Source organism: Anser brachyrhynchus (genome assembly GCF_964034855.1).
Source record: "Anser brachyrhynchus genome assembly, chromosome: 2".
In the NCBI taxonomy this organism is placed as follows: Eukaryota; Metazoa; Chordata; class Aves; order Anseriformes; family Anatidae; genus Anser; species Anser brachyrhynchus.
The window spans coordinates 18,601,591-18,620,503 of NC_137695.1; the positions used below are offsets into that span (position 1 = coordinate 18,601,591).

An 18,913-nucleotide genomic window follows, 5' to 3' on the forward strand; every position below is an offset into this window, starting at 1 on the left:
TTTGAATAAATCCAGACAAATATTTATGGTGTGTTGAGCAGATATTGAAAAATTATTATGATAGAGAAATGAAAAGAAATTTAGAAAATTAAATTTCTAATTGATTCAAAATATCAGACTCTCTAAAGAAGCTCCACTCCTCCCTGCAGCACTGGAGCAGAGCAGCCTGCAGAACCAGCCCTCCTCTGCACAGAGTGTAGGCACATTTGCTATCGGTCCTCTTCTCTGGAAACAAAAACATCCATAGTAAGCAACCAGATACCCATGGATGGCTCAAGGATGCTGCAAAGTAGTAGTTCAATAGTGGCCTAATAAAGGAGAAGCCAAGATGATAAATTTATTATTGGGATTAATACCATGGTGGTCTGAAAGAGCTGGGGACTGAACTCAGTGATGGAGGAGACCTTTCTTCTTATATGTTCCCAAGACAACTCTTCTCCAAATTTTCATTAGCTTTTTTTTTTTTTTTTCCACAGAACTTCCATTCTGTGATATATTACTGCCATTCTGGTTCTTAAGTGTGGAAAGAAAAGAAAAACAATCATCTCTGTAATTAGACTGCAGCTGAGATTCACTGGAAGCACTACAGACAGAGCATATTCAAGGAAACATGCTTCTCACCTCCTTACTGCATTTAGGCTACAGAGTGCAGGTAAATTGAGACTGGAGCACAATTCCTGTCTTCCTATTTTCATTGTTAGTAAGCCATTGAAAACATAATAGAAATAAATTCTGTCACAGCAGGTTTATTGTTTGTAAAGCACCCAGCACACTTCTGACCATTGCTCTTGCTACCTATGAAGTGCTGTTAGTTTTAGACTATTTAGAAAAGTTAATTTCGCAGGTCAGAGCTCCCTCTTGGCATATCAACTTGAATACAGAGATAGCTGGGGCCTTATACTCTTTGCCATCCATAGGCAAGATACTGCCGGATCAACTTATAAATAACATTTACTCTTTTAGGGATAGGATTTCCTACCTTTCATGAAGTTTAAGCAGCATACTTAACCCTTAACTGGAGAAGTCTGACCCACCAGCCTTTTAAGTCCTTGTATTAAGGTGAACAAATAAGTCTCAGGAGACCCGAGTTCTACTTTTGCACTTGTCATGGAGTTTCTGAGGAGGAAAATATTCTTAATAAAAGCAGTATAGAAGCAAATATTTGCATGGCACAAAAATCAATGCTTTTACAAAACTTTGAGATTCTATAGATTGTAGATATATAATGATACTGTGGTGTTCCAGAATCTGATTGTGTGTGTATGCTTATGTGTTTGCTTATGAGAGGATAGTTGTAAATAACGCATTAAATCTTTTTTGATGCAAGTTCTACATGTATAAATGCTTCCTAATCTTTTTTCCATTTTATGCACTTCTGTTTTTGTACATATAAAATTAATCACCTACTTGTATGAATAATTATATATCCCCATATTCCCAGCAGAGAAACAGCTAAACTGTATGAGATTCTAACCTGAATCTAACAAGCAGCTTCAGTCAATAGGTTAAAGAAATCGTGTGCTAGCTCATCAGGTAGTAACTAATAACTAATAACTAGGTAATAATTATCATTCACAACACTAGAACAAGGAACACGAAAAAACAAGAATAGATTTTAGCCGTTTTTGTTCGTTTGCTTTATCTAGCTCAGTTTAACAGTTACTACTATTTTAAACTGTGGGTCTCAAAGTAAGCAGAGACCTTTACAAGAATTCAACTGATGAAATAAATGGGCCTAAAACACAACATATGTTTTGTAGATTTTAAGTTAATAAGGAATGCAGAAACACAAAAATAAGATGACAATGAAGGTAACACACGTACTAGACTATCAAGGGCTGTGCTCTGAATGGACACGTGTTAGTTCCATTAGAGAAGAAAAACGCAAAAACCTTAAAATGAAAAGCAATGATGTCAGACGAGCCATGCTGAACACAATCTGTCAAGAAGCTCCCTAGTGTGGCAGCAGAAGCTCTCTATCAGCAACGTACCTGGATAAACTCAGAGAAGCCTAAGAAGGATTATTTACAGATCTCAGGAGGAATATTTCTTCAATAGTACAAGAACAGCACACTCAACTCTGAAAGAGCAGTCTTCAAAAGCTTCAGCGCATGTAGGTGGCAACCAACTAAAGAGAACAACAAATCAGAACAGAAATCTTCCCCTAAGAAATGCTGTGTTTAAGTGGAAAGTAAGAGAGACGGATCTCGGAGCATATCTTCAGGAAATTGTATGTGGACTTGAAAAACTTTAAGGAGTCTGTGGAGGTCACCGAGTAGTTGGTGAGAAGTTTGGACTATAATTGTGCAGGAAAGATGGGAGTGAGATGAAAGGGGAGTTGCAAAATTTGAAATAAGTGATTGGGGGAAAATAAAGGTGATAAATTCTCCTGCTCTGGAAAACAAAGTTTCATTACACCTCGACAATTTGTATTGCTGCACATCACCTGAAAAATCAATAACCGTAAAATCCCTAAGGGATAACAGGCACATCTCATCTCCCAAACATCGTATCTGCTAACCTTTGCATGCATTCTGGTTTTCCATAAAACTGTATTGGCAAATGCACAAGTAAACATATTGATGAATTCTTTATTGTCTGACATAGGCAATTTCTTTTTTCAGAAACAGATAAACCACAAAAACGATTGAGATGTAAGGTTGCATTTCATGGGCCTATCTTTGATCTTTAATGTCTTTTTCAGTTGTCATTATAAACTTAAATCCTCTCTCTCACATGATATGAAGCCTTTTCAGGCCCTACAGGTTTGAACCAAAAAACCCAGAGCAGTATTAGCACCTGCGGTTTGTTTTCCTGAAATATGCTTTCTCTTTACATAGGGTTTGGGGTTTTGTGATTAAAATAGCTTTTTATTTCAAAGATGTAAAATAACTGTAGATAAATAAATTGTGGGTAAGACAAAGTAACTCAGAGGAGCCATTTTTTTCATTATTTTAGAAACTCAGTAGGATTAGAAAAAGCAACACACCTGTATTGAGCACAACAACTAGCAGGTTTCTAGGAAAGTGCTTGAGAGTTAAGGCTGCCAATTTGTAAAATAACCACGTTCAAGCTGTGCTGTTCCAGTGATAACTCTTCTTGTTTGGTACTCCAGGGTTATGTACCAGTTGTTCTGAACTTTTACTCAGTTCTTCATTTATTTTGTGATCGATCTTGGGCATAGGTGATCAATAATGCTTGGGTGTTACTTAAACATTAATTGGAGCAGGTATTAGAAACCAGGCCTCCCCTTCCTCCATCTAAGTAACCTTGCCAATAGGTAAAATACCTTCCCTACTACACTGTAATATTAATATTTATGTTGTTCTTATACCTGTACCCTCTACTGCTTAATGAAGAAATGGAAATGAAGCAATAGCAGCATAAGAGGCTGAAATGCTTCTCATGCTTGAATATCTTAAAACCCTAGTGCTAAAACTTTCGTCAAGATGGTAGAAGTTGGTATCTCCTGAGACGGTGGGGGGAGCTTAACTCGAGTGTCACATCAAGAATGAAAATACTGACAAGTGGGATATTACGTAAAAAAAACTATATACTATAGGTTGTATTTTACCACCCATACTTGGTAAAAAAGGGCAAGGTTTGCATGGTTCACCCAAAGACAGGGCTCAAATCTGCAGGCCTTTGTGAAAGAAGGCATCTTCTCCTTCACAAAATCTAGGCCTTGTCTGAGAGAGGCAGATCACAAACCACAAATCTCTCTCTTTAGCGTGTCCAACAGTCTGAGTTAGCTAGCTCCAAAGCAGGCGTGCTGGCTTCTGTGTCTCTGGCTCTGAGCACACACCGCTTTACCATCAGGAGTACACAGGCCCCACTTGACCTCAAGGCACAAAAATTAGGTGCTGCAACCTGGAGTTGCAATGCCTAATGCCATCAGAAGCTGAGTCCTGAAAAGACTTCCCCTGATAAAAGTTGAAGCTGTATTAGGAAAACAGTCCATGCAGACCTCCTAACTATTCAACCGTCTTGGTCTCCACCTTTCTGAAACACTGTACAAAATAGCTAAAACCAGTACCTGTCAGGTTCTCACTTTTTGTTGTGGCTGTACAATAAAGCTTAGAAATAGCACTCTTCCAGCTCTTATTTGCAGTACTGACACATCTCACTTGCACAGTCCACAAAATGTGCTCATTAGCAGATCAACATAAAACAGCAGAAAGAGAATTTCTTCAAATGTTTCACTCCTTTCTGAGCGCAGAGGGAGTCCTCCAAACAGTCCAACAATTTACCAAAGAAAAGGTCCTCCCTCCACCATGACGGACGTATTCTGCTGCGTTTTGTTGCTAGGCAGTCCTCTGGATTTAATGATATTATTATTATTATTAAACAGGTGCCAGGCTGGTAAAATAGATAGTTAGAAAGATAGACAGCAAGGAGATAAAATACTGAGTATGTAATATAATACCCAATACCTGACACTGGCCAGAACAAATATCTACAGAACTGCACTTACAGGAGGTGCTGACAGTACTCAGAAGGCCATGACCTCCCTTTTCTTCAAGGTTCTTGAACACTCACTATATATATATCACAACGATTTATGATTTAAAACAAACTCATTCAGGCAAAATTTGACAGGATTGTTTGTGACATGTCTGAGAAAAATGCATTACTTCAGACTGTCTAAGGAAATGAACCTAGCAGACTGCCCTGTGTTACAGAACAGTATTTAATCCACTATAGGAAAGACATGCATGGAGGAAAAAAAATGTTATTTGAATTTGCTTAGGTGACCACAAAATCTCAAGAAAGTCTGCCATGGTCTCTAGACTTAATAGCGTACTCAGTACACAGATCAGTTTCAACCAGTTAAAACTAAACCTTACTTGGATTTAGCTCAAGGTTCCACATTTCTTTTTTTTTTTCATCTGTTGAAAATAACACAGAATGACTTTTCCCAAATTTACTGTCTCCTCAATAATTCATCCTCCATCAACTTGCTTGTTTCATCTGAACAGTGTCGGGGGTTTTGTCATAATATAAACAATAATACATTCTAATTATAGTATGAAAATCTGATTAGTTATCTCCTATGAAATTAATTTCAAGTCTACAAGTTCTTGATCACCTCTGATGTCTGCTATATACACTGGAGAGTCAAAACAGAAATGAGTACATTATTCGATATGAAAAGGCTTTTGACGTTATCAGGTTAGCAGCTTTACTAGACACTTGAGGAAAGCCTAATATACTGGAGGTGTCTTTTCCAAATGCTGCATATATTGATGCCACCTAACCTAAACAGAGAAGGTATCAGGCCTAAGAAAAGAAGTGCTCATTATTTTTGTGCTATTCCTACAACCAACACAGAAAGTCAGCTCAGAGTTGGGGTCAAAACAAATCAAGTCTCTTTGCCTGTAAACCTAGTAGTGTTCTGTGTCTTTTGGTTCCAGAAAAGTCACAAAAAGAACAGCTAAAAATCTAATTTAGACTTTTTTAATATTCTTGGTGACATTTGAAATTGGCAACATAATAGGCAAACGCATATACGTTACTAAATCTACTAATTTAAGATTTACACTGTAAGCATTTATGGTACTTTCTGATTCAGCTGTCTTCCAAAATTCCTGGGCCTTCATGAAATGGAGCATATAATTGTCTAACAGTGCAAATGTTGAATTAATGGTTGATATACTTAGGGTTTAAAAAAACTTGTTATGGCAGCATTTTGCCTTCTCTTTTTGTAGCAATGACTGGTGATTACTTGAATATAGAGTGCCTGCTACAATGGTACTTGAATGTAGATTGCCTGCTACAATGGCAGTAACTTATTTGGATTATGATTTCAAAGATGTAAATATGCCTCGAGGCTTGGAAAGTAGATACAAGTTTAATAAATATGGATATAAATAGCTAACTAAATAACCCAGCACACAGATTTTTGCAGATTAGCTCTTTATAGGTTTCAAGGCAATGCCATCAATAAAGAGAGAAAAAAAGGATCAGCTGACTGCATGGGCCAGGAAACTCTGCCAAAGAGTTTCAAAGCAGCATTTCAGTGATTCAGCATGCTGGTGATTTCGGATTAGGAGTTTAAGAGAGTGAAATGAACATTAAGAATACTTGCTCTGTACCCCAATACATGTTATATTTGAGAAGGATTAGGCTAGTTAACAAAATAAACAACATTAGTAGATGTAATAATATACTACTGTAATATATAAAATTATTTTGGACTCTGACTAATCTGACAACTTGCACACTTGAACGGTCGTGAAGAAGAGATCTGAAGGTCAAAGCTACAAGCTAATTTCAAAATAGTGATTATTTTAACAATTTTCCTACAGAAAAATCCCAAATTTGGAAGGAAGATAAAAATTCTGAACAAGATACAATACTTGAAGGAGAAGTGGAAAGGACTTCCATGTGACAACAAAACTTCTTTTTTCATGAATGTCATTATAGTCTGTATAGGTACCAGCATATGATATACAAAATCTAGCTGCTGAATATACAGATTACAGTATTAATTTCTTTCAATGAAAATGGCCAAAGAAGTCTTGATCACCCAGGAAAAGTAGTAAAAATATGCTCTCATCAGAAAAATAAGCCAAACCAAGAACTGAAGATGTCCCTTTCTCCAAAAATGCTTCTGCACCAAACTTCATACACACAAAGGAGAACCCAAACTGGTTGTAATATGCCCTCAAACAGCAAATGTCTGCAGTGGCGATGTGTTGCTGCCTTAGCGGAACTCAGCTACCATAGTAGCAGAAGCTACAGTTTCTTATGACAAATTCATACCATAACTTTACCCAACCACAAAGCACAGGGATTTCAGCACATCCAAGGAACATGCTGCATTCACGGCGGATCTGCACGTGTGAACCCATCTGACGCACCCGGAACAGTTCAGAATTAATGTGTATGGACGTTATGGCTATGTTTTGCAGCTCCTGTGGGCTCAGCCCTCCAGTAGTAGTAATGCAAGAGATTACGTTTCAAACCAATGATCCTAATACTGAAACAGTTCACAGGTGCTCCAAATGACTGCTTAGGTACACTTTTAACTGCTTTTTGTCTACCCACAAGCCAATCTCACACTAGACATACAAAGCGAGGACTTTCTACTGTCTGCAGTACATAAGAGGAAAAAAGACAAGTTAATGGTAGTCCTTTCTCACCAAGAGAGCTAAGACATTTGAGGAGTTACTTTAACTTCAAGACTTACGCTTTACCATTAACTGCAGGTTAAAACTCTCTAGTGGGAGTGGTGGATTTTCTCCTTACTCCAGGATTCCTCACCGCTTTGTTTACCACCTAACTTCTCATCATGCAAGTTGGGTGCAGCTCCACAGAACTTAGTAGAGTACATCTGAAATACAGTCCTTGTGGAACTGGAATCTGGCCTTTTTCTGTTAGTATTTTTATGGTTTAATCTTCCCAAGCCTAAAACAAATATTCTCAGATCTTTCTGAAAGTATACCTAACTTCTCTAGCAGTATAAAAATAATTGCATATTACCAGACCTTTGGGAGGATAAGAAATTTACCATCAAACATGTCCTTCCTCACACCTTTAATAAAATATTTTTAAACACTTTCATTGTTATTATTAGTAACAGCCATTTGTAATGTGATTCTTATTCATTGATCAGGACCCTGCTTTGCAAAGCACAGCTAAGTCAAACAACCCTGGACCAAGGAGTTCATAATTTAAATATGAGAGGAGAAACCACATGTCAATATAGTGGAAGCACAAAGAAAGTATAAAAAATTTATCTTTTACAATTATGTAAGTGGTGGTTCAGGAAAGGAGAAGAAAGCTTGCAAGGAGCAGTGAGAAATAAATGTATCTACGCAAGCAAAGATCTAGCACAGAATGTACAGTCTTTGGGTTTACAGATACCTTCTATAACATGTTATTGTGACAATGAAAGAAAAATCAGCACTGTGTCAAGGTACAAGATGTCATTTCCATCTTGTTTTCATTTCTATACTATTTACTCAGTTTTTTATTAATTTTCCTGTTGCTATGTTAGACTTTCGATCGTGTTTTAACTCAAAGTTCTCTATTCTGTTTTCTCGCTATTATCCTTTCCTTCTTCTCTTTATTACATTGCTTTAGCTTACCAAAAAATATGCAATAAAGCTAAGAGCTTTAACACCCTGACTTATATAAAGATTAACATCAAAGAATAATGAAACTTGTGGATGATCTAAATAATTTAATATAAACTCAATAAATGATACACTGCGAGAGAACTGGGCAAAAATGTTATTTTCTTCCACTTGCAACTTTGTGGGCGATGAAAGAAAGTCTCATTTCATCCTCTTATTTTCTATGTTCTTGCAATTGCTTTAAACATTTTGGCTTTGAAATCCTCCCATTTATTTCCGACAGAGCTTTAATTGAATTGACATATTTCTCTCTTTGCTCTTTTTTTTTTTTTTTTTCCTCACGAACATGCAAGACTTAGTGTGCTGTATCATGCCACTACAAGAAGTCTACTTCGGATTCAGATCTCAAAGAAAGAACACTATGTGGATGCTCAATATTGGCTGTGAAGGACACGACATTCCGTAACAGCTTCCTCAAAACTTGCATATATTTGTAGATCTATGCTTAGTCCCACAGATGCAGAGGCTCTTGAAATGGTTTGTATAAAACAACTTCTGTTGAAAATACTATTGCTTTTTCTATGTGGTCCTAATATACAGTGCTACGCAATGAATCAGAAGGTTTGCATCACATAGAAAAAAGTTGTTTCTTGCAAATACTAATCTCTTATTCTTGTGAACACTTTCTATTCCATCCCCAGTACTACTCTTATTTCTACGAACACAAAGCTAACCTCTCCTTCTTGGTGTGGTGTAGTTTTAGACCCAGGAGCTACTCTATCCAATGCTTCATTTTAGAAATCAAGTTCAGTTACACAGTGAACTTTTTACCTTCTGAACCCTAACTCTCCATTTTTTTTTAACCCTGGCAAGGATGACTCTACTACATCATTCTTGATAATAGCTAGAGGAAATACAGCATATCTTATACACTAGTACTTGCTGATGGATTTGGATCATTTTATAGTGCACCTTCTATTTTATGTTGCAAATTTGTCTGTGCTCTTTTAAGTATTTATGTTATTTAAGCTTTTAAAAAGCTAATTTCTTATTTACATCAGATGATAAGTGGTTCAGGGGCACTGATTTAAATACCACAGACCTCTCGTCCCAGAGTTTAGAAGTTCAATTACAGTGCTACGCTGAAATGAAAACTTTCCACTAACACCATCATAATTCTGTAAGATTTTTCCCATGTAAAGATTTCACTAGTTATCAAATCATTTTGCCTGTATACTGGAAATGGCTTAACAATGTTTAGCAGTTGGTATTAAAAAAACATTATATCACTGTCTGCATTGTCTATATTCTCAGCATGCAGAATGACTTGAATAAGAGCAGTCTCATCGTTGATGGATGAAATCTCCCTTCTTAAGAATTTCTTCTAAAAACATCAACTTTTCTCTTTCTTTTTGGTAATGCATTGACTTTCTCAACTCTTCTAATCATTCTGAAATCATCACTTATATCATCACTTAAAGTAGATGGTTAGGAAGTTCGTAATACATTCACATGTTGAAGAAGAGGGACCGAGGAGAAAAACCAAGTGAGAAAAAATGCACATTGCTGCTACTGTAATATTCACAGTGAACAGGCTTTGAGATGGAGATTCTTTCCCTTTTCCTCTGTCTTGACTCAGAGGGCTCTGTCAAGCGACATGGAACTTGATAGGTAAAACACCATGTTTTATCACTCAGTTGTACATATCACACCTGTCTGTGCCTTACCTTCAATATCTCAACCTCATGTTCCAAGGCATGGTGGGTTATCACAGCACCCTTTTCACTGGCAGCACAGGTTTATAATTGCACTCAATTTCATATAAGATACAGTTTGGTAGTATCAGATTATCTAAGCAAAGTCTACCTTAGGCATGAAATGCTTCTGCTTTCATTTTCCTCCAGATTCTTGTTAATGCATATCACAACAGCTGAACTAGGTAAGCAGACAAGAGCTGAGTCTAACTTCCATGTAACTGAGGAAGTTCAGCAAGATTTTTAAAGGCAATGTACAAGCCTTTCACTTGACCACATCTGTTGCTCCTTTGGTCTTAGGCATGAAAGCGTGTATAAACAATGAGAAAAGACATTTGGTGGAAAAATACAAACATGCCCCTGGCTTTCACTGAAAGACACTTGGGTAAGCGAAGAAGAATGACTGAAGTTTAATTCCCACCAACACAGGTCTCTCAGGTGCTAAACTAATTAGTGAAGGTTTAGGGACTGTGTCCTACAGAGAATATGTCAAATGTTGACTACAACTTTTAATATTTTCCTTTCTGGCACAATTCAAACCTGGCACATCTATAATATCAAAACCTCTTGACTTTAGTTTTACAGTTTAATAAAAATGTAGTATATTATTTTTCATCATCTTTTCTGTAAATGTTGTCACATATTTTGAACTAATACATGAATTAATACATGAGAACCTTTATTCATGTACTGATTTTTTCATATGCTTAAATCACTACAGTAGAATTTAAGCATTTTCTAAAATAAACATTGTGTATATTGACTCAGTTCGCTTGCCCAGTCATCAGTGTGATCATCAAAATGTTTGCCTGAGAAAAATGGTTCCTATCATTTCTAGCCTATACACTAGTGAGACTCAACAAATGTTGTATAAAATAATATGCATGATCCTTCAATAATACTTCTTCCTGTTTTTTTGTTTGTTTGTTTTTACTATAATTAAGCAGAAACAAGGGGCCAAGTGAGGGCTTTCACTAATTAGATTATTTATATCATCTGCGAGGTATTCTTCAGTATTTCTTTGGCTTGCCTATGGTACTGTGGTCTGCCACCCAAGTGCTAGCCAAGCCTCTAATGGATTCACTTTGGAGAACAGAGCAAAGCCAATGGGTTCATTATAGCCTGGTTCTATGCAAGAGTAAGGAGCATATTATGAATATTCCCAGTATTGTTTTCCTCTATATGAATTTACCCACATTTTACCCTTTGATCATTTCTGTGTCAACACATTCTATGATCACAAATCAGCTCCCCAAAACTTTTAATTTTCAAATGCAGCAGCAGATTTTTAACACGTGCACATGGTTATACAGTTAATACCAGTTAAAAAGCCCTGCCAAAATACTGTGCATTGTTTTTCACAATTGTGGTCTGTCTTTATACTACTTTGAAGCAACAAGACAAGTGACAAGTAATGAAGCCATTAGTTTTGGGTCTTTACCTACAAATTCTTACATATGCAAGTCACTGTCCTTATGTGAGTGACAGTGGCATTATGAGTAAAGGCCTTACTACTCTGACCAGAAGATTAATGTCAATGAATGAAGGGCTGACAAGACTGAAACACTGAAGTCCCACAATCCAGCAGTGCAAGAAAGTCACTTAAAATAAAAAGACTGAAGAAAACCCAATGTGGCAATTGGTCCAGGTCACCAATTACTGTCTCTCTCTGGCTCTCAAGCCTCTGCATACACACTTGGCTATTCAGTGAACCTAGATTCTCACAAATGTGTCTTTCAAACTCAGTTCTCAAAGAAGCTTTCAGAGTCGTAAAAATAACATTGCCCTCTTGCAATCCTGTACTGCACCTTTGGATCCACAGGAAGAGGAGACTGGGTTTTGTCTTGTTATCACAACCAGCGCCACAGGTATGAGCATGGGAATCTAAGACATGAAAGAATGGTAACACTTGTACCTCTGCCTTCACTGACCTATCTACAGCCCGCCATTTACAAAACCAATCATGAGACATATAGCTGTGGCTAATCACAGTTCTAGATATGGATAAACATATATTAAACAGTTTCTAGTTATATCCCTGACAGTAGGTACCAGATTTTTTTAGGATAGCTATGTAGACTAGTGACAACAGAACCACGAAGAACTATTTCCTTCCGCATATTGTTTTTGTGCTATTTCAAAAAGCAGTTATTCAAAATGCAAAAAATTTTCAGTGCCTGCTTCCGGTTAGTAGAAAGAGTCATAAACATTTGCCTTAGTGAGGTTCAGGGCAAGAACACAAGTCTTCTTAGTGCCTATGAGTCTTCTGTAATTTGAAGCAAAAGCTTATAATGTGGAAACTGCATGAGCTCCGTTTGGGCTTTTGCATTCAAAACAAGCTGTCTCTCCAAAAAAAGCTGTTGCTTTATTGGTTACATGTTAACTTCAAAAAGTATGTTTGTCTGACAATAACACAAAAAAACTATTGCATAAACCTCCGCCTGGTTCCCACACTCCTCTGCCCAAACAAGACAATTTACATATAAAATCCTCACAACATGATATTTTAAATCTGCCTTTTCCTTTGGCTGGACTTTTAACCTGCTATGATCCACGTAAAACAGGAAGACCCTTTTCTAGAGTACTAGCGAAATTTGTGATGATCATCCCAGAGCAGAGAGCTACGCTGTGCCCTTAGACTTAAGTGGCATGAATACTATTATTTAGCTACTGTGAAACAAGAAAAAAAATGATGCATGTTCATTGTAAGAGCTTTAAAAACTATTTTATGAGTAAAGAGGATGTAGCTATATACTGAAAAATAATCAAGCTAAAACACCTGAGGAATGAGAGAGGGCTTAAAGCCTGAGATTCACCCCAATGTATCAGCATGAGCAGTGCTGAATGTGAAAAAGGCAACATCTTTCAGTTGGCCTCAGTGAACAACATGTAAAGAATAAATAAACAGTCACTGAGCTCTTGTAATGGATCACTTCTAGGCATACTTGAGGGACAAATGCATAAAAGCATTACACATTATTCTATTTTCACATTCATTAATATAAAAAACTGAGCTCTCCAGTGACCTTGTTGCTCTGCTCAGGGCTATGACTAACAGAGCTACCGCAGAGTAGACCCCACAACATTCATGGCTCACTTCCCCTGTGCTAATGTACATACAGATGATTTGAGGGGAAAAAAGCCCACATCCACATCTGTGTTACACCACTCCCCACTTTCTATTCAATCTCATAACACTAAAGGGTAGGTCACTCTAGCTCAAGTGTGAAAGAGGGAGTAACACAGTCCCCGAAACAGATCCTAATACCTACTACATGCATCAAGATATCTGAGTGTAAAGAGTTTATTCCAGGCTTCACTACTCACCTGCTTCATGAGCGTCAGAGCACTGCAGCTCAGCATCTCTATTTCTCTAAACAGAAAGCAATGCTGCTTTGCTATAATTAGAGGTTTGGAAATACAATAGACAGCAGGAAAGACAAAGAATTTGGATTTTTGAGCCAAAAGAAGTCTGAAGGGAAAAATCCTAACAGTCTTCAAAAAGATGCTCTACAGCACCTTCAACTAACCCATCTTATGGCCTAACTGACCTCACTATTATAAAGTCGCCCCCTCACTGTCTAACATAACTTACACTTGCTAGATTTTAAACCCAGTGCCTCTTTTCTGTTATATCAAGAACATGGAGAAGATATTATTCCCTGCCTCTTTTCATCATGGTACCCACTAACATTTATAACTGGCTGTAGAAATGATATCATAATATTGCGTGGATTTTGGAGTGCATTCTGGTGTTTCAGTTTAACTACACTAGCAGTATGGAAAATGTTTAATATATCAGATAACCCACAGTTGCCTGGGCGGAATTCTTCACCATTCGAAGCAAATACCACAGGCTTCCTTTATAGTCAATGGAGCCTAGACCATGATTCACCTAATCCTCAAGCTGAAGTCTAAAACGAGTTGTAAAAGGCCCAGTTTCTCATCACCAACTACTTGGTGAGCACAGGATAACTTTTTTCAGCTATGGATACGCACATTAGCAACAAAGAATAATAGAATAATATAGGTTGCCAGGAACCTGCAGAAGGGCTACGAAGCTGGTGAAGGGCCTGGAACACAAGTCCTGTGAGGAGCGGCTGAGGGAACTGGGGTTGTTTAGTCTGGAGAAAAGGAGGCTCAGGGCAGACCTCATTGCTGTCTACAACTACCTGAAAGGAAGGTGTGGGGAGCTGAGTGTTGGCCTCTTCTCACAGGTAACTTGTGATAAGACTAGAGGGAATGGCCTCAAGTTGCACCAGGGGAGGTTTAGGTTGGAAATCAGGACACAATTCTTCTCAGAAAGAGCAGTCAGGCATTGGAACGGGTTGCCCAGGGGGGTGATGGAGTCACTGTCCCTGGGGGTGTTCAAGGAAAGGTTGGACGTGGTGCTTAGGGACATGGTTTTTAGCGGGAGATATTGGTAGTAGGGTAGTAGGTAGTAGGGTTGGTCCAGATGATCTTGGAGGTCTCTTCCAACCTTAATGATCCTTTGATTCTAAGTCATCTAGCCCAACTCCCTGCTCAAAGCAGGTCTAATTAGGTTAGGTTGCTAAGGGCTGTGTCCAGTCATCGTAATGCTTCCAAGGATGGATATTCCACAAGTAATATGGGCGCTCTGTTCCAGTACTTGATCACCCTCGTAGTGAAAAAGTATTTCCTGGTATCTAACCAGAATTTCCTGTTTTCCAAACTGTGTCCATTACAGTTATCTAAAATCAGCTGACATCTCACCCCTAATGTAATTAACAGGCTGATCTATTAAAATATTGTAATATTTACAATATTAATGCAACCTGTTACAATTATTAGCAAGATTGGAGTTAGGAAAGGTCTAAAAGCTTCATCATGGTATTTCTGGAAAAGGAAAGTAATGAGAAACCTCCCTTCAGATGTCAAGTATAGAAGTTAAGAGACTATTGAAAAAGACATTCAGGTTTTGGCCCCCTCTTCAAAATCTACGAACAAAGAAATATAATGAAAATTGATTAGAGAGCACAGCATTCATTTGGAGGAGGTCTATCAATAATTGGAAAGACAAATTAAAGGAAAGTCAGAGATGATACTGTGAGAACTACAGAAAATGTAAGAAATTAGAGCCTCAGAAATGACAGCTGCCCAGCAACCATGCATTTGTAATAGACAAAGCTCCTCTGCCTCTTTATAATTCAGGAAAGATCAGTGTGTTGTTATCAACATAGCAGAATTTGAATAATAAATTTTGGTGGAGACCATCATTTGCACTCCCTGTTTGATTCTAAGGGCATTATAACAGCTGTTTTTCTTACCAAAGGCAGCTGGCTGGTGATACTATTTTTCAATTAATGACTCTACACTATGAATAGATTACAGCATGTAGACATGTAAACAGTAACAATTAGTGAACGAAATTAAGCGATAAAGCAGGTTTTGGTTTCCATTTAATGGGAGGGTAGGGAAAGGCAGAGATGCAATAAAGCTCTTCTGGACACAGCAAAATTGGTATGCTGAAGGCTCTCAAAGCAATCCAAGACAGACTGGGTGAACGGATACAGAAAAAGAAAGAACTAAGAAAGCACTGGGGAGTGAAGAGCAAAAATACAGAAGACTTAAGCAGTGTTGAGAAAATCTAAGTGGAAATTTTCATTTTTAAATGAGAATGTGATTTAGCATTGAATCCTTAAATGAACAGAGATTTGAGTTGTTTAGAATTGAAATTCTGTCATTTTCTCTCTTTACATTGTATATGCACTAACACAAGCTTTTTAAGTCTGCACATATTTGACCATGAAAGTTGAGGTTTTCAGTTTTGCCTTCCAAATCACAATAGAAGAGATGGAACAAAAAGAAAAAAAAGTATTATGTTAAACGAAAACACCATGCTGCTGTGGTGTCTGGCCCACACTGGTGAACTTCATATTTTAATTTGCATCTCATGTCAGCTCTGGAAAACATATTTGAACATGCTTATTTAGGGTGTATAAAAGGAGAGATTTATATTGGAATAGAATAGAATAGAACAGAACAGAACAGAATAGAATAGAACAGAACAGAATAGAATAGAACAGAACAGAATAGAATAGTTCAGTTGGAAGGAACCTACAAAGATCATCAAGTCCAACTGCCTGACCACTTCATGGCTAACCAAAAGTTAAAGAATGTTAATGAGAGCATTATCCAAATGCCTCTTGAATACTGTTAGGCTTGGGGCACCAACCACCTCACTAGGAAGCCTCTTCCAGTGTTTGACCGCCCTCATGGTAAAGAAATTTTACTTTATATCTGATCTGACCCTCAACTGGCACAGCTTTCTGCTGTTGCTCCACATGATATTCAAGGGGAGGCCGCACCAGCGCTAACTAAATACAGCAGGAGAATCACCGCTTCTGACAGGCTGGCCATGCTGTCTTTACTGCACCCCAAAATAGGGTTTGCCCTCTCAGCTGCCAGGGCACACTGCTGGCTCATGGTGAGCCTGCTGCCAGCCAGCACCCCCAGGTCCTTCTGCTGAGCTGCTCCCCGGCCACTCCTTGCCCAGTCTGTGCCTGGGTCTTACATTAATTACTCATAAATCTCTAATGCATTCCCCTCATAAAATGAAGACCAATTCACATAGGTAAATCAACTCTACCTCTGTGTGCATGTTACTACATTTTTAACATCACAGAGTAACAGAATATTCCCAATTATTCTCAGAAACAAATAAAAACACCAAACAATGGGAAGAGGTAAATGAACAGTGCACAAGACCCAGAAAAATGAAGACCTGCTCTGCATGTATGTGACATAACAAATATCATAATCCATAAACTACACTCATTGAATGAACATTTGTGTGAATGTCAGCTGGTGCAAACAAGACTCTTAGTTCAGAGCTCAAGTTTTCTTTCCCACTCCATCTTGCTGTGCTTTGTGCTCCTTTTTCCAAACAAGATGCAGGTGAGCACATTTAGATGGTATTCACGTACAGCAAAATGTCAAGAGTTCCCATTTCAAGGACCCACACCCCATAATTCATACCTTGCAGAAATGCAGTCTTTTCTTTCTTAAAGATGATATAATGGACTTCTCTGGCTATGTTTTATGTGTGCTCTCACACTTCACACATTTATTGTTCAATTTTCTTGCCCTGGATCAGAAAGTGATGAAATCTTCCTTGGAATAGAGGAACAGGGATATTGCAATCCTGGTATTTCTTCATTAGCCTAAGTTTTCTTTTTTTTACAAAACCATATTCTTGCAGTTGGTGAAATTGGTTAATTTCTCTGTCTGAACATTAATATGACCTCCATTATCACACTAAGTCCCTCCCCTTAGACCTTTAAAATAGAAACGATAAAATTACTTTCCCGTTTCTTTCAGCCTGTGGGAGTAATAACCCGATGAGTAATTACCTATGTATGAAAGAAAGAGAGCCCTACCAAAGAGTGTGGGAGCATAAAACTGCTCTAACAGAGAAGTCAAGTTGTATCCTTTGCGTTTTAGTTTCTAACAGAACGTGTTCTCAGTGGGCAGTTTAATATCATATGAGATGCGCAGAGACGGACGAGGTCCAGTCAAGTATTTATCTCCCACCTGGGAGACAGGCTCATCAAGACTTTTTAGCAGAACATTTTTCCTCAGACAATGTCAACTTGTCATTTTTCACTTGTCGTATATTTAACACTGTTAATGTCAATGATAAAAAGGGGGAAAATGTTGTTTAAACATCAGTGAGAAACAGTGGGGAAGCTTTGGTCTTCTAATGCCCCCTCCCAGCTCCACTGCCTTTCTTTTCCCTCTGCATTTAAAGGTTACGGATGACCATCTCTTGAATCTAACAGGTTCCTTCTTCTTCAAGTCAGCTGTTGCCAGTAAACTCCATTGCCGTTATGTAAGCATCCCTGATGCTGAGCTCCTAAAGCCTGAAGACAGCCAGCCACCAGAGGACATTTGTCCTTTCTGGAAGACAACAATTAGAGGATCAAGACAAGAACTGGGATAGATGCTGGAGAACCAGTCACAGGTGAGCAGACTGCAGGCACTGCACAGAAAGAGCTATAATCAGGCTTTTGGCAAACTTTGGAGCCAATGTGGTACAAACACCGACTGGTTCTGATAGAGCCTCTGCCGTGGGAAGACATGGCTCCATGGCTCTCTGGGAAAGCAAGAGGGGACAGCCATGGAAAGGAAATCCCCCCTATTATGCTTTATGGTATGAATTTCCTTACATGATTTACACCATTTCTATACCAGTTGAGGGAGCACTGCATGGGCTTCCTGTTCTTCTCACTGGAAAAGAACATGAAGGGAGCTCTGGAAACCCAGGGGAGAGGCAATGCAAGTAGTAAAAAGCATTTGTACAATATGGAAAAAACAAAACTTCTTTCTTCCTGACATCTGCAAAGTCAAGGATGAAAAGACACATAAAACCATCCAAGAAATGCACACACTTTTCTTTAGAACTTGAAAGGCCAACACAATTCAAAAAATAATGCATAAAAATTCCACCAGGATTTGTGTTTATTATAGCATTCTTCACACTTCATTCTGCTACAGTTTGTTCGCTATTTGTTCCACAACCACTAAGGAGTTTTGTTTTCCGGCAGTCACTCAGTAACTGTCTGTAAAAGCACAGAAGATTCTTACTACTGAGGAAAAGAGAACATAAACATATTTTAAAACAATCCACAACTACATCTTTGCTTCTGTCTCCTGATCTGCACACTTTCTATTCACTTCACTTGATTTACTCTTTGATGCCTTGGTTTATCTAGGCTTTACCTTGGGTTTATGAGTTCAGTGGGGGATTTTTGAAAAAATAAAGTATATATATTTCATAGAGTTTTGTGATACATTCCTTGTGTGAATGTGAAATCACTTTTTTTTTCCCATTTAAATGGATAATGCCATCACATTTTCCCAAATACCTGGTATTGCAGATGTCATGAGGCCTCAGAAACACTTACTAAAATATATACCAGCAATAATACACTAAAATAATCACCCTCCCTTGTACTGCATTCCCAAGAAATATATGGTATAATCAGTGTCTTCCTTTTACATACCCTGTACATTTTTCCCCTAGCAGAGCAGAGAGGTATCTTCTTTCAAGGCTAA

At 38.0% G+C, this 18,913-nt stretch overlaps 1 protein-coding gene and 1 long non-coding RNA gene across 4 annotated transcripts in view; one reads left to right on the top strand and one right to left on the bottom strand.

Annotated features, from left to right (window-relative positions):
• LOC308191190 overlaps positions 1-18,913 on the top strand; it is a 336,186-nt gene that overhangs the window by 147,292 nt on the left and 169,981 nt on the right. The gene's annotated exons all lie outside the window — the stretch shown is intronic.
• The window catches only part of GPR158 (G protein-coupled receptor 158), a 200,242-nt gene that overhangs the window by 66,992 nt on the left and 114,337 nt on the right, over positions 1-18,913 (bottom strand). The gene's annotated exons all lie outside the window — the stretch shown is intronic.